Source organism: Ambystoma mexicanum, chromosome 4q, assembly GCF_040938575.1.
Source record: "Ambystoma mexicanum isolate Mex_15411 chromosome 4q, UKY_AmexF1_1, whole genome shotgun sequence".
Lineage (NCBI taxonomy): Eukaryota > Metazoa > Chordata > Amphibia > Caudata > Ambystomatidae > Ambystoma > Ambystoma mexicanum.
Genome location: NC_090928.1, coordinates 446,786,027 through 446,803,278, shown reverse-complemented (window position 1 = coordinate 446,803,278; position 17,252 = coordinate 446,786,027). Strand labels below are relative to the sequence as shown.

The 17,252-nt window shown below is 49.8% G+C and overlaps 1 protein-coding gene across 4 annotated transcripts in view; it reads left to right on the top strand.

Moving 5' to 3' along the window:
* SANBR (SANT and BTB domain regulator of CSR) overlaps positions 1-17,252 on the top strand; it is a 1,021,507-nt gene that overhangs the window by 234,951 nt on the left and 769,304 nt on the right. The gene's annotated exons all lie outside the window — the stretch shown is intronic.

Genomic DNA, 17,252 nt, shown 5'->3' with positions numbered 1-17,252 from the left:
ACCGGACGGCGAGGGAAAGAAATTGGACACTATGGGACGCAGGGTCATCTCGTCTGCAGCGACGACGATTAAAGCGGCCAACGCCTTGGCTATCGTGGCCCGCTACGACAGGGAGCTATGGTACAAACTGGCTCCCCTGCTGGACTTCCTACCGGACGACAAGAGGGCGGATGCCCTGGAGATCCTACAGGAAGGTGAGGTGGCGTCGGACCACGCCATCACTATTGTGACGGACATCGCCGACACTGGGTTTCGCCAGTTGGGCAACGGCGTGTGCCTTAGGCGGCGTGGATGGCTCAAGGCTACGGACTTCCGTCAAGACGTACAGACCAGAGTCCTGGACATGCCGTTCGATGGGAACAACCTGTTTGGGAAAACGGTGGACGATTCCCTTCAGGCCATTAAAGCGGACACTGAGACGGCCCGGGCCCTTGGGGTTCTGCAGCAACGACGGACGCCCTTTCGGAGCAGCGGAGGCAAGGGCGCCTCCAAAGATTCCGGCGGCGATTTCTCCACCTACCGTCAAGCGGCCCGCTCGTCGTCTCAGGAGGCCTACAGAGGACGAGGCAAGTCTGGCGGACCCCGCCGTCGTCGCCAAGGAGGTCAAGGCGGCAAAGCCTTGTCGAAACAGGATTGAACCGACCGTGGGGTAGGGCCCCCACCGATGCACCCCGGTGGGAGGCCGGCTGGCGAGCTTCGTCAGCGTGTGGGAGTCCATCTCCACCGACCGTTGGGTGCTGGACGCCTTAGCCCGGGGCCACGCGCTCGAGTTTCAAAGAAGGTGCCCGCGCGTCCCCCCCGTGGCCAGGAAAGAGCTTCACGTCCCTCAGCTTCTCCTGGAGGTAAGGGCGATGCTCAGGAAGGGCGCCATCGAACTCGTCCCAAAGAGGCTTCGGGGCTCCGGAGTTTACTCGAGATACTTCCTCGTGAAGAAGAAGACGGGAGGATGGCGCCTCATCCTAGACCTGCGACGTCTGAACAAATTCATCAAGGCGCAGAAGTTCCGGATGGTCACCCTCCAGCACGTCCTGGGTCAGCTGGAGGAAGGAGACTTCCTGTCGTCGTTGGATTTGGAGGATGCCTACTTCCATATTCCCATCCTAAAGGGGTACCGAAAATTCCTCAGGTTTGTGGTCCAAGGGCGTCACTACCAGTTCAAAGCCCTCCCCTTCGGACTACGGTCGGCACCCAGGGTATTCACCAAGTGCCTTGCACCAGTGGCGGCGCAGCTGCGCCGCGAGGGGATCCACGTCTACCCCTACCTGGACGACTGGCTCATCCGAGCCAAGACGAGGGAGCTCGCCGTGGAGCACACGGCAAGGACCGTCCAACTTCTCACGGAGCTGGGATTCTCCGTGAACTACGCCAAGTCCCACCTGGTACCCGCGCAACACGCACTGTTTCTGGGAGCGAAGCTCGACAGTGTCCCTTCTGGCCTCCCCGTCGGAGGAAAGGACCAGGTCCATCCTGGGCAAGGTACAGCGGATGTTGGCTTCCGACGCGGCCAAGGTGAGGTCCATCAAGTCCCTCCTCGGAATGATGTCTTCTTGCATCTACCTCATTCCCATGTGCAGGCTCCGGATGCGCCCGTTGCAGGAGTTCCTGGACGCGCGCTGGATCCAAACGATGGGCGGCTTCGAGGAGAGGATCACACTCGATGAGAGTTTCCGCCGAGCGGTCCGGTGGTGGGGCACCCGCGCGCATCTGACGGCGGGCATGGACTTCCAGACCCCAGACCACCAGGAGACAGTGACCACGGATGCCTCCCTGGAAGGGTGGGGAGTGCACACCGAAAATCTGCACGCGAGAGGCCTTTGGCTCCCGACGGAGAAGTCCCTCCATATCAACGTCCTGGAGCTCCCTGCAGTGTTCTGGGCCCTCAGGTCCTTCCTACCGTCCCTCAAGGGCAAGGTGGTGAGGATCTTCACCGACAACACCACCACCATGTTTTACATCAGGAAACAGGGCGGAACCAGGTCCCCAGCACTGTCCAAGGAGGCGCAGGACCTGTGGCATTGGGCCGTCGCCCAAAGGATGTTTCTGGTGCCGTTTCATCTGGCAGGGATAAAAAACACCATTGCTGACTCACTCAGCAGGGAGCTGCGCTCGTGCCACGAGTGGGAACTACGGCAGGATCTAGTGGATCGCCTCTTCCGACGGTGGGGCACACCCCAGATCGACCTGTTCGCGACGGCGACGAACTCCAAGTGCCGGAGGTTCGCCAGCAGGTTTCCCCAGGCGAGGAGCATGGGCGATGCTTTCTCGTTCTCCTGGGAGGGCCTGTTCCTCTACGCGTTCCCTCCTTTGCCACTGCTAATCCGGCTCGTCAACCAGCTCAAGAGGTCACGGTGCAGGATGATCCTCGTCGCACCTGCGTGGCCGAGGCAGATATGGTTCCCGGACCTTCTGGACTTGTCAACGTCCCCGCCAATCAAGCTGCCGGTGGACGCGGATCTACTCTCCAGGGAAGGAGACGCCATCCTCCACCACGACCCGAAATTGCTGAACTTGCAGGCCTGGCTCCTGCAGCGCTAGAGTTTGGAGGATACGACATACCGGCCGACTGCAGAGAGGTTCTTGCAAAGGCCAGGGCGTCCTCGACTCTTAAATGCTACGGACACAAATGGAAGAGGTTCTCTGTCTGGTGCCACGCACAGAAGATTAACCCTCTACGGATTACGGCTCCCCAGGTACTGCCGTACCTGCTGACGCTGGCCAAAGCTGGACTGGCACACGCGTCCATCAAGATTCATCTTGCTGCGATCTCCCGATACACCAGAACCACGGGGCGGACGTCCTTGTGGTCTCATCGTCTGGTTAAAGAGTTCATGAAGGGACTGTTCAGATCGTTCCCGCCGGTGAAGGCTCCGGCCCCGGCGTGGGAGCTCAACGTGGTGCTGACCAAGCTCATGGGACCTCTGTTCGAGCCTCTGCACTCGGCCCCGTTGAAGTTTCTGTCGTGGAAAACAGTGTTTCTTGTGGCCATCACCTCCGCACGACGGGTGGGAGAGATCCAGGCCCTTTCCTGCAAGGCCCCGTACTTGACTTTTCACGACACGAGGGTAGTGCTCAGGACGCACCCCTCCTTCATGCCCAAGGTACCGTCGGACTTCCATCTCAACGAACCCTTGGTGTTGCCTGTGTTCTTCCCGTCGCCTTCGTCGCCGGCTGAGAGGACTTTGCACTCGCTGGATGTGGCTAGAGCGCTGAAGTTCTACGTGGACCGCACGAAGTGTTTTCAGAAGACGTCACAACTCTTTGTGAACTTTGGACCTGTCAATCAGGGGAAGGCTCTCTCGAAGGCTTCCATTTCCAGATGGCTCATGTATCATGTACTGTCATCGGTTGGCAAACCGACCGCTGCCTGGCTGTCCGAGAGCCCATTCCACCAGAGCGATCGCAGCTACCACGGCGTTCCTTTCTTGTGTGCCCCTGCTGGACATATGTAGGGCTGCTACGTGGAGGTCGACGCACACCTTCACGAAATTCTACTGCGTCGATCGGGATTCCAGGGAGGAGTCCAGGGTCGGCCAAGCAGTGCTGCGCAACCTGTTCGCCTGAGGTGAGCCTGGTGAGGAGGTAAGATGCTTAATGTTGAGTTTGATGTGATGCTTAATGTTGAGCCTTTGCCACCTCCCGTGGTTGTGCATGTGTGTACTGCTATGTATTCTTTATTCATGAGCATGTGAATCCATGCCAGACCCCATGCTGGAGAAGGAACAAGTTACTTACCTGTAACTGTTGTTCTCCAGCATGGGTCTGGCATGGATTCGCATGCGAACCCTCCCGCCTACCCCTCGGCGGCTCTTCACTTGGTCATACTGCCACTTCACGTGCTTCCAAATCTGAAGATGGCTGCCAGAGGCGGTGCTTAGGTAGAGGGCAGTCATTGGCTGTGGTTAGTATGACGCAGAGACCAGTGATTGGTTACTACTACGAAAGACAGATCAGAAACGAAACTGATACTGGTTTTTTCTTTACCGAGGATTCCCAGCCTGACGACGGGGAATATTCATGAGCATGTGAATCCATGCCAGACCCATGCTGGAGATAAGTAACTTGTTCCTTGTTCCTTATCCCCACCAGTAAAAGGAAGAAGACTCTCTGGACTGGAGATCTCCTTTGTCGTCAGCAAAAGTGGTGAGACGGTTCAGCAGGGCTCCACCGGTGGTGACATCGTTGCAGGTCGGCTCAGCTTCTCCCTCCTCGGATTCTTAGGTCCTGTGGCGACTTCTGAAGTTCCAGTCCCCAAAGCCCTGCTTTTATGCAGCACACCCCCATTCACTCAGCCTAGCTGTCAATCAAACATGCTAAGTGGTGAGCCGGCCAGCTCACCACTTGGGCCAATCACACAAGAGTGCGACTTGAGTTGCCAAGGCAACTCAGTCCAGGGTGCCTAAACCCCCACCCACACCCCCTGTGGTACCCAGACAGAGTGGCACCACTTTTGGAGGCTTCTGTGGAGAAGCCCACCAAAACGTGGAACAAAGGGCTCGACTTGGGTTGGAGTCACAGAAGAGAACACAAACGCCATTTTAGAATCGAGTTCTGGCAAAAATATTAATTTAATAAACCGGCGGTATGTTCAAGGCTATAAGAATTAAATAATTAACGTTGGTAGCCTCGAACAAAGGGAAAATCCCATAGAGATATATTCGCGGTCGAATATAAAAAGTAGTATCCACTGCCACCAGCCAAAACTCGATCAGGGGGGACGGAGACGTGCCCCCTCGAACAACAGGCCCCGGGGCAATCGAATTGCCCCGACCAGTACGTCCACAATATGATGGTTTGTACTGGTTTCTGTTCATAATTTTGGACTAGTAAAGCCAATGGTGACTTTACATGACCTGGGAGACAGAAGTCAGTCCCAGGGTATGGAGTCTACGTTGGGGGGTCGCTACGACACCCCTGGGTTACGGCACGAGGGTGCTGTGTAACCCACATAAAAAAAACACATGAGACCCTATGGAGTAAAAGACCCCATACCCCATAAAACACATCTTAATCTTTTCAATCGATCTTAAAACCCAGATCAATGAGATTAACGACAAAGGGAACACTGCCATGTTACTACTCCTCGATCTGTCGGCAGCATTTGACCTGGTGGATCACGCAGTCCTGTGCGAACACCTGGCCTCAGCAGCCCACTTCTCGAAAGACGCTATAGCCTGGATCCAATCATTCCTGGACAACCGAACTATGAGGGTCTTCTCCACCCTAGCCTCAGCAGACCCCATTAAAATAACCTGTGGGGTGCCCCAAGGCTCCTGCGTCTCTCCCACCCTCTACAACATCTTTACCAAGCCCCTATTTGACAAGCTGGACAGACTGGGTGTCTCATATACCAATTATGCAGATGACACCCAGATCCTCATACCCCTTTCAGGCAACTACGCTTCAGATACGGCCTTGGTAAACAAAATATATCTCATCATTCAGGCATGGATGGCCACACACGGTCTATGTCTAAATGATGAGAAAACCGAAATCCTGCTCCTCGGATCCAATACCAATCTCAAAAAACTCAGTTCTAACTACAAGGCCTTCAACATTGATGGCAATACCATCACAGTGGCCAAAACAGTGAAAACACTAGGCTTTCACCTTGATGCAACCATGTCACTAAAAAAACAAGTCAACTCACTAGCATCCTCCACCGCCTACACATGTAAGCTAATTAGGGCAAGTAGAGCCTTCCTCACCCAAGCTAGCTGCATCATCATAGCCAACGCCCTAATACTATCCAGACTGGACTATTGCAACGCCATGTACCTAGGAGCCAACAAATGCATAACCAACAAACTACAGACACTACAAAACAACGCTCTCAGAACAGCCCTCAACCTACCCTCTAAGGAACACATCTCCAACAAAAGAAGAGAACACAAATGGCTTAAAATCCATGACCGCATCTCCCTCAAAACGGCATCACTCACCCACAAATGCTTAAACAACACAGCCCCCCCCCTATCTCGCATCCAGAATAAAGAAAAAAACGTCCTCCCGCCCCACCAGATCGATCAATTCCTACTGCCTGCAAGTACCCAATTTCAGACAAAAGAAAACCGGCGGCAGCAGCTTCCCTGTCCTGGCAGCCCAACACTGGAACGCCCTCCCACTCCACATTAGGACTGACCAATCCTACTTTAGCTTCAGGCGAAACACCCTCACTTGGCTGCGGGCCAATGATCCTCACGACTAACCCTGCCATCTAATCTGATCATGCCAGTGCTATAACCTGACTACCATGTACAGCCTTAAATTTGTAAATATGTAAATGCAACCGAACTGCCCCTATGCACAGTATTAATATGTAAACCTGTAAGCTTTCGCTCAATTATATGTATATATGCACATCCCACACAATGTAACTGTAAATGCAATGCTCTTTTTCTCATGCCTATCTTATTCTGTAACCAAGTTTTTATGCAATCCTATCTTCCTGACCTCTGTTGCGCCCTGTTACCCCTGGGTTTTGCGCGCTATACTAAATAAATAAACAACAACAACAACATTGAAAGATAAAGGAACACCTCAAATCATGTCTAAGAGTGGGAGTAAAAGAATCTCACTCTTAGCAGGAGAGAAAAAAATAACCCCCAGAAATCCAGCAAAGCTGCTGGGGGACTCACTAGGTTTGGGAAATTAGCCTTACAGAGAATTCTTCCTAACACACCCTTATAGAGGTCCCACACTGTGCCCCTGTCGATCCGACCACCTTTGGATACGGTTGTCACAAATCTCTGGTCTGTCCGTAATGTCTAAGTCACTTTCCAATTCGGTCTCTTCCCCCTCCTCCTCACCTGATGAAATGACCTTCTTAACCTTCTTCTTTCCTTCTTTACTGTTGGATTTCTTTTTTAGTAGATATGGTGTACCGCGAAACAACGCCACAATGGTTGTCTGAAAATTCCGGAAACCAGTGGCCCCGGATCCGCGATAGCCGGAGGGGAAAAAGCCAGGTAGGCAAAAAACCCTGAACTTCCTCGATTCCGAAGAAAGGAGACCTGATGACTTTCAGAGGAAGAGATTGGTCCTCAAGCATTCACGAGAACCAGGTAGTGTCAGTGTGAACGTCCTCTGTCGTGGAAAGGAAGACTTCCTGCGGATGAGGCAGACTGGGAAAGGCGTGGATGTGGGGTCCGGAAACCCAGAGAGAAGCAAAGGTAAGTGCCAAGGGAGCGAGAGGCAAAGCGCCGGGAACCGTGAAAACTGAACGGACCCAGAGGAGCAAGAGAGAACAAGAGACAAGAGCCAGGCAAAGAGGGGACCGTCCGAAGGGCGAAACAGGACGGAAGAAACGGAAGGGACGAGAGGGAAGGGCAGGATCCCAAGGAAGGACAGGGGGGCTCAGCAGAGCCAAGAGAGAAAACACAGCGTAGTAACCAGCAGAGTAGAGCAAAGTTGCAATGCGAGTTGCCCGCAGCCCCGGAGCCCTGATAACCCTGGCGGTGGCCATCTTGGGAAAGACTAGCGCGCAGCCTAGCGTTGCGGCTCGAACGTGGCGGAACAACTCAATGGCGGCTGAGCCTCCATCGATACCAATGCTTCGTGAAAAAAGGGCGCATGACAACGGTTTAGGCCTGCTTTCGGGTTCCAAGTGCTCCCCAGCACACCTGTAAAAGGCCACACACTTGAGCTGCTCCTCATTTTGTTTTTGGTTCTTCAGAACACAGCAGAGGTCCAGATTGCTCTGTGTCGGAATTACTTTTACAGTTCTGCTGTGCTATATTACCTTTGGAGCTAATGGCAACCATGGGTGCTGCTACTGCCTCTACCTCATCAGCACCCACATCCTCACCCTCACCACCACCACCACCACCTTCCCAAGGGCCTGGACAAGGGAACAGGCGTGGTAATATAGATAGGGATCAAGAAGAGAATGAGGATGAATTAGAGAAATTCCCCATTGCCTGCAACCAGCGTGAGTCCTGGGTGAGGAAACTATTTACCACCGTAGGAGACGTGTCCAAAGCTCGTGCTAACCAGGTAAGATGCACTGAGTGCAACAGCAAACCAGGCCTGAACAGCTACGGTACCACCTCCATGCGGCGACACCTAAAATTGAACCACAAGGCAGCAGTTTGAAGGGTTGTCTCCTTCGAACAAGGCAGTAGGTTCAGTTCCTCTGCAGCATCCTCTGCATCTGCTCCTGCCACCACTAGGAACACTCCTGTGGGGTAGCAGATCCCTAAACCAACCTTGCAGGCCATATGCACCGCAGCAGACCCTTAACTTTCAAATGTCACTGTATTGTGCATGTACTGCGATGCGGTACTCTGCAGGGGGGGAGCAACTTCAAAGTGCTTTCAAGGCTTTGGTCCGGGAGCATGAGAAGGAGTGCTCCCTACCTAAGCGAGGCCCACCCAACATCTTCCCCTCTCCACTTGCCCTTTCTTATCCCTGTGGTTGGTGCCCCTTCCCTACCCTCCTTTCCCTTCCTTCGCTGTCGTGTGTAAAAAGAACAAAAAAAAGGGTCTTTTCAGAGCCACCTTTCACAGTTCAGAAATAGAATGGCCAATGAAATGATGTTGGCTGCCGTACAGCCTGTAATGACAGCGCGGACATCTAAAAATAATGCGGGGGGTGGCTCCATCAAAAACATTGCACTCATTTCCAGAAGGGAAGTGGTGGCTCTGAAAACAGCCTTTTTGTGGTGTTGGTTTGTTTTTGGAAGGGTTGAAGTGGCCAACACCTACTGGAGAAATTCTTGCTATACTTGCAAAAAACACTGCAGTGCATTTTGGGTATTTCGCAGAAAAAGCTGATTGCCAGCATCAGTAAAATGGACTCCATCTCTGTGATAAAATGTGGGTGCTACGAAACGTAATGTTTTCATTGTGGAAGGAGAACATGTCAACATCTCTCAAAAAGACGCAAACAGCCTTGTTCACATTGCGCCTCACTTTCTCCATTTGCGGACCAAATGAAGAAGAACGCAGCCACATCTGTCTCTGGGCAGTGCGAAAAGAAATTACTCGAGTTTGGAAACATGTCCATGACTTGCCCAAGTGCCTCCTTCATCGCAAACTGCAGAGACCAGAGTAGGGGATCTCCGCTTTATTGGTGGCTCTGAAAAGAGCAGTTTCTTCTTTTTTTTTGTAAAGGTGCTTATAATCAAACATCTTTTCTTTTGTATTTTTTGGGGATTTTTCTCTTCTCCTCCTTACGTTCTTACACAAGCCTCTCCAAAATAGATCATAGATTGTGGAACAAAATAGCATTTTCAGTGGGGGACAAAATGAAGGTATCTACACTGAAAAAGCTCACATTAAAAGTATTAATGTTCTCATTGTCACAGCACTGAACAAAAATGCAGACATGCCTCCGTTTCCAAGACACCTTCCGACCTCTTGCTAGGAACCAAATACATCGGGATTGTTCCATACTCTTCTAGTTGGTATGCCTGAGAAAACCACCTTTGCAGTGGAAAAAAGGAACATCAGTGCTTTCACCAAGTCCTTCAGTTCAAAGAGCAAACTTGCAGCAGTGATGTAACCCAAACGCAGTGCTCCACAATGCACCACTAGGACGTCCCAAGTGGCCACATCTATCACACTGCAAGCACAACTTGCAAACTGTGCATAGGCACACTGCACCACAAAGCGTCCACTTCTTTAAAACCAAAATTGTCATCAATGCCTCTACCCTGGGCATACCTCTGCAGATCACCCACAAAGGAATCACCCACGATCAACACTCTGACTCTCTGCATCCCTGCCATCTTCACTGTACACAGCATTGAAAAAAGAGTATTACCGCCCCTTCCTGTTAAGCACACCCTCAACACCTGATTGGATAATCCCCACAGTCCCATTTCCATGACAGGCATGCTGTGAAGGGCAGGATATGGCACGTGCGATTCCGCAACTACCACAGTGTCTGTGGACCCCGTAAAGCAGGGGCAGTACTTCTTCCCTTTCCAGTACTCTTTGCAGCACTCCTTCATTGTGTACTGTTAAGCAGTCACACACGCATCCACCAATCACATCCAAGACCTCTGCATCTAACTCTATCATCTCTGTTCAACACTCCATATTTACAGTTAAACACTCAGAGTACAAGTCTCCTGTGATTCAAAAGCACCTCCAGTAAAAAGTACTGTAAAACTATCCTTGTTTTCTGCATCCAGATTCATCCACATCGCCATCCATCACCACAAACTACAGGTATCAATAAGTTGTATACAGTACATTTGTAACACTGTTATAAGTGCATCTCAACAGGATACCTGCCACTTAATCTCCATACGGTACTCGAAAAGCATACTGTTATTTCTCCCATCACCTATCATCAAATGCCACCTACAGTGCTATGTGCTTTGAAAGTTTTCATTTACCCATGTCACCCATTGTAATGTCCAAACTGTTACTCTCTTCTTTCCTTCTGTCATTTTTACAACCTTTTCCCCCAGTAACACACCTCCTATGAAATTCGTAAAATGCTCACAGAAAAGGATCACTGAATGTATTCTACCAAATTAAACCAAGTACATACATTGCATGCATGTCAACAAGGTGCCTGCCACTTACCTTGCACACTTCACAAAATGCACCATTACTTAAAACCCCCAAAAAATGTATGTCTGCATTGAGAACAGTACCATTTATAAATGTGGATAAACAAATCAGACAACTGAAATGATTGCTCCACTCATGTAGCAAGCATATATCTGCAGAAAAGTTAATGCATTGCACACATGAAAACATTCTCCTTTCCAATCTGAACATCTTTCCGAACCTTTTTCTCCCCCTTCTACAACTAGGACTAATCCATTTTCAAACTAAATAGTCCTTCACCAATACACACACTTGCTAAAGTGCACGTAATACGGCACACTTACAAATAAACCAATTACCCCCTTACCAAAAATGCAGATGCTCCCAAGTCCCCATGCATATACAAATCCATCCAATTACATACACACGCTAGCTCTTCCTGCCAAGACATCACCCTACACTTTTAAATAATGTATTCTCCAAATGCAATCACTATGCCATTAACAAACATTTTTTCTTACTTTCTTCTTTGACAGTTGCAGTAACCACCTCTGTCCTGAAAGCCAGTAGTGTCTACTTGAAAATACAACCTAGAAGAAACCTACTCTCAACAGCCAACTAAGTAAGTAGTGTTCTTCCTCTTACTGACACAGTGCAGTGTTCTTGTATTGTAAGATATACAGTACCATCAGCCCAACGGTATGTGCTTCATTCTTACTCATTACATCTCACCAATTGCCTACTTTATATTATCATCTCACCGCCATTATAGTAACACCCAGATACTTATATAGCCTTCCCATCCTAAAGTAACAGACCATTACACAATCGCACACCTCTATCTATATTCCTACCATAATATTGAACCATTCATGCGCAGTGCACACATAAACATTACAAAATCTGCACACCCACGCTTTCCTTTTTTCTCCAACAGCTACTACAGAATGCCTACCAAAAATCAAATCCGTAGAAAACAACGCAGAAATAGAGCACATCAACCTAAAAGCATACAAAATAGCCATCCACCTCTAGCAGAATTTATACAGAAAGTTGAAACCTAATAGAGTAATACAGTCTCTAATGAAAACGAAAGCACCTACCAGTAATTAAACTCCTCTTTCAAAATGCAGAAATCAAAACTAATGTACTAAAAAGATTGCAACTATCACTATTGCTAAAAGAGCACGTAGAAATGATAACGTAGCCACAAGGAAGCATTCGCAAAAAATAATTTTACAAAAAATGTTCCACCACAAATTCCTCCAGAACCTTATAAATGCAGGGGAGAAATCACACTCCAACCCTTAAAACTTACAGCAGAAAAGCAATCCTGGAAGCTCTTGTAGACAGTGCACTAGTCCTCAAAAGGAAATTCATTATATTAATTTTAAACGGAATGAAACAACTAACAAAATTAATTAGTAAAGTACAACCAGTACTTCGCAACAAATGCAATATCAGCATAGATACCTTTGGCAACGTCTGTACAGGTGAGTGGAGTCACACCACCAGCACAGAGCCATACTTCAATGAAGAATCATACAAACAAGAGAAAACAAACCAAATTGCCATACATAGCAGTGGGCTAGGGTATGAAAAGGTAGACGATACAATAATGGAAGAAGAAACACTGCTTTCACAAATATCCCCATCAAACTTGTATTCAACTCACCGAATCAATACACCCCATCTACAAATGGCCATGCACATCAATGTGTAACGTTCGCCAAAACTCCATCAAATCTTTGCAGCAGTTCCTCAATCACTATGTGAAAGACAATGACAAAGGGAAAATGAAAATACTACAAACTATGGACTCCTGTCCAGTGCGCAAATACACAGGACTACGAGGACATTCATTAGCCTGCATTTCTGGACATACTTGCAAAAGCACCTTCTACTGGTGATGTTTAATAATATTTCATGTGTGTGGGGTAAGGATACTGGGGCCTGTAATAATGTCAACTGTACATAAAAAAGTTTTGTCTGGAAAGGGCGCCTTTGAGCACGTGACCTCACTTAACACCGCCCACCCTGAGCTCCACCTCCATGACCTGCCCACCTATGGCCCTTTGTCACATGCTTCCCACTGAGCCCTTGGCCTTTAATATGCCACTGATAACGGCTACTTAAATGTATTGTTGTTCCTCTTCGTTCGCAGATACCTTATACCTTACTGCCCGGGTCACTCCTTTCATTTGCCAGGAGACGGATTCTGGAACAAACACTTCAAGATTACCATAAAGTGTGTTTTCGGTCATCGTTATATGGGACGATCGCTATGGCCCTGTATGTCCATTCGTGTTTCCGGCAATAAGGAGCAACATGCAAAAATTCATGGTGTAAGAAACCACAGAAACAAGCACTTTCACCTTTTCAAATCCATAAACAACTTGTGTTCTCCGACACAAGGACCATCAATCAATTTTGTTTTGCTAATTTGCCAGATGACAAATGAAGGACACAAAAGCACAGAAAGCAAGCACTCTGCACTCGAAGTTACCTGCAAAAAGGATTTATTGGTTGCGTCCTGCACCTTACACTTTCTTGTGAACATTCTTTGAAAAATAAAACCACTCACAACATTACACATTGTTGTTGATGAATTATTGAAATATTCACTGAACAACTGCTATGTATGACAAGACAGAGAGTGTATGCTCTGTGTGAGCATGTCTGTTTTATCTTGTGTTTATCTTCCTGTTTTGTGGACCTGGATCATGACATGGCACGTTGGGCTACGCTGGCCACAAACGTAATTAAAATGGCAGGAGCAAATGGTTGGAGCAACTAATGTCAGCTATGGGGGGTGAGTGTTTTCATATATTGCTTAGCCCTCACTTAAAGTTAGTGCGATTGATGCACGCAAAACATTAGCTCAAGATAGCCGCGACGAGCACAGTCTTTTCGCATCTGAAAAAGTGCAGAAAAGTAAGGTAAGAGTAAGATGGCCAACCGTTCCGATTTTGCAGAACTTACCGACATTGATGGCTTTGTCCCGCGATTTGCAAAGATCTCGAATATGCCTTGACCCCCTGCCTGGTTAAAGCCTTTTGTGCCCTGAGCTCACACTGTTGTGTGGTAAAAAGGTGCAAGTGCAGCTCTCTGAGGATGTGCAGCATTACAATGTCAGCAATTAGACATCAATAGGGGCCAGGGACTTTTGTCCCTTAACAAATGTGAACTCTGAGTGATTACAAGTGGCAGTGCAGCATGTTGTGTTCCAAATAAGACTATAATTTTGAAAGTGAAGTGAACATGTTTTGGCTCAGAGTAGTAGTACTGTGCCCTTCCATGCAGGATGGGGGAAAAAATTATAAATGCCTACTCATGTTGCTCAATGCAGTTCTATGACCAATTATGTAGTGTAAGGTGAGTGCATGGTCAGATGCTCCATGTTCTATGTTTTTTTCCAAGGCATTTCTATATAAAGAAATCCTTAGCAAATATGTGTATCTAGTAAACCTTAAAAGATATGAGGCTGGGGCGTGGCCTGGAGCTCTGGCAATGCGGGCGCTCTCCTAGAGGCCTCTGTGATGGGCCCGCTGCATAAGCGGTTCTGGTCAAGTTCCAGCGATTAATATTATGTCAGAACCCTACCTGGGACGTCGGAAGCCCTGCGGCACATAAAGAAACGAAAATCAGGGCTGGCGGCCTCCAGGAAGCCACATAATGAACTTCCAAACTCTGTGGCCCCTCCGCCGCCTCCTTCCAAAATGGCAGGCGGAGTTGGCAGAGCCCGCAACGACGCGAGGCGGAGCCCCCGATGGTGAGCTTCTCAAGCCATTGAAAGCCCAAGCTACGTTGCCTCCCTCCTCTCCTGATTACTCCTTTGAACGAACTGAAATCCCCGCCTGGACACGTTGGCACATTCTGGCCCGCCAGCCCCGGACACCCAGCACGAAACACAGAGCTCTCGGGGGGGGGGGGGGGGAGGAGAGCTCCGGCCCAGGCTGCGGCATCATGATGAGGAGAGGGGCCCTCCCAGCAGCACCAGGCATCAGGACCACGAGTCCCAGCGGGAGGTGAATTGAGGTGCCGGGGAAGCGTGGTGAAGTTCCTCTGCCCCCCCCCCCCGCCTCAAGCTCTGACAGTCCGCTCCACCAGCTGTAAGGGAACAGCAACATCCTGCGTCCCTCGCGGAATGCCGGCCTAGCATTCAGCCTGCTCCTCATTCCCGCTCTCTATTTCACCCACTTGAGTGAGAGGGATCGACCTGGGCTTGGGCCGCAACTTGCGCTTTCCAGCGCAGCTGCAGGCGTGGGCTTGCCCAGCCGAGGCTCTACTTGTGGGGCAAAACCCCCTGCAACTCCAAAACTGACCCAGTCTGCAACCTGCAACGCTGCACTCCGAGGGCCCCCCCCATCAACTTTCCCAGCACTGGCTCCTGATCGCGACGGACAGCCGGCTGGCTGTGAGGGACTGCAACTCCAGCTTTCTACACAGGGCACCCTTCCCCTCCAGTTCTACCAGCCTCACATTAAAGCTATCACAAGGCAGGGATATTGGAAGGGACCCTCACTGCCACCAGGGACTTCTCATCGCCTGAAACCAATTCAGCTCTCGCACTCCACCTCGACGATGCCTCACTAAACAGGGGGGCGCCTGTGGCTGCTCTGCTCCCCCTTCTCACTCCACTTACTTCCTGGAGCGCCCCGGCCGACTCTTCTACCCCCTCTTCCTCTGTCCACAATAGGGATCCATGGACGACACCACAATCCCACACCTCACTGGAGTTAATACTCAGGTATTAACCAAGGGACTGGAATCCTCACTCCAATAACCTGTATGCTCTGACCTTCCTCAGCCATTAGCCTCCCCCACTCTACGTCCCTGAGAGATACCTGGGTCACCTACCCTACAGCAAGTCCGGCGCAATGGCGAAGCAACTGAAAGCTGGTAAGAACTCAGATATCGCCACTATGTTCACGTCGACTGACAAGGGGAAGGAACACGACCCCCCCCAAGCTTACCCCACAGAAATCCCAAGAGGATAGAGAAGCCCTTGCTATCAAAGAGGACACACAGGCTTTTATGGCTGATATTAAGTCTGAGTTCAGATCCTGCATGACGGAGCTTACTACCAAGCTAGAACACACCGATCAAAGGGTGACCGAGGTGGAACAAAGGTTGGGGGAGATAGACAACCGCTCCCAGGACCATGCAACCACATTAGGGGAAATCCAACGCTCGATCAGAACCTTGCAGGACAAATGTGAAATCCTTGAATTCAAACAAGAAGATCTTGAAAATAGAGCCCGGCGCAAAAACCTCTGAATTCAAGGGATACCAACCTCTGTCCCGGACAAAAACTTGGCGGAAAATGTGGGGGACTTTTTCCAATCCCTGCTCCCACAATTGGACAAACATCAACTCCTTCTGGATCTCACTCACAAGTTGCGCCCACATCAGGGAGTGGACTCAGACCTCCCCCCTGATGTCATAACTAGAGTGCACTTTTTCACCACAAAGGAGGCCATCTCGGCAATCAGCCACTCTCAAGACGAGCTCTCCTTTCAAGGCTTGCCTCTCCAGATCTACCAAGACCTCTCGCTACTTACACTGCAGAAGAGGATATTGCTGTCGCGATCCATGCCCCTGAGCCCCTCAGGTATAACAGCCCTTCACACTGGCCCTAGGGGCCTTAAAACTCCATCAGAAACATACATGGAGTCAGTCCCGGTGCCTTTGGCGCCAGGCTCATTATCAGGAATAAAGCAATACCAGTTTTGGACCTTAATCCAACATGGAGGCCTATTACACAGCTCAGTTCTTTAGAACCAAGCCATGCGTTCTAGTGTTTTGGGTGTGGCTGGGCCTGGTACTACTTGGCCTGGAACTACTTTACCTGGGCTATTTAAACCACACCCAAACAGCAGAACACGCTTCGTGTTATTCTGCACTCCAGCATACAGCTCACCGTATCCAGCTCCTGCTCATCTGCTTCTCCGGCGGCCCGATCCTATAACACTAGATCTGGATTCCATCAATAACCTGGAAGAACAAGAACAGCATTAGCGAGCAAGAACACTTACCTGTGAAGTAACCGGCCTTGAATCCATCCTGCGCTTCGCTTACCTCGCCCATCTCCAGAGTTCGCCGTAACCTGCAAAGGTAAAGAAACAAGAACAGCATTAATAACAATTCTCACCTGGGCAAGCAGCGAGTCCTGGCAGCATCCTGCGCTTCTCTTACTTCGCCCATCTCTGGGTTTCACTGCAACCTGCAAGGGAGAAGGAACAAAGTCAGCATTAACAAAGCACTTACCTGGGCAAGCAGCGATTCGATCGCTCATCACTCCAGAACATCACTGCAACCTGTACAAAGAGAAGAGAACACAGGTTAGCAATTAACACCAATAAACAGTGCAGCGCTCCGTGCATCAATAACTCACTGTGGTCTTCGCCATCGGCACGGCAACTCCGAGATCGCAACCATTCCTGTGAAAACAAAAAAAGACAGTGTTATGGAACAGCGTAGTGGAGTAAGACGCCAAGAAGACAGAGAAAACAGAGGGAAAGAAAGAGACAGAATAAAGACGGAAAAGACATTGTAACTCCCCTGGAAGAAAGCAAGCAGAGTCGGAGTCACAGCCGGTCTGGACCCGACATAAGGGCACACGGACCAGTGAAACAACTAGGTCCATGGAATGCCTGGACCAACCACGCGCCCCTGCACGCATAGAGACACAGGACAGAGTTCAACGCGCAAAAACCTAAGGTGAGCAATAACCCCAAGGGAGGGTAT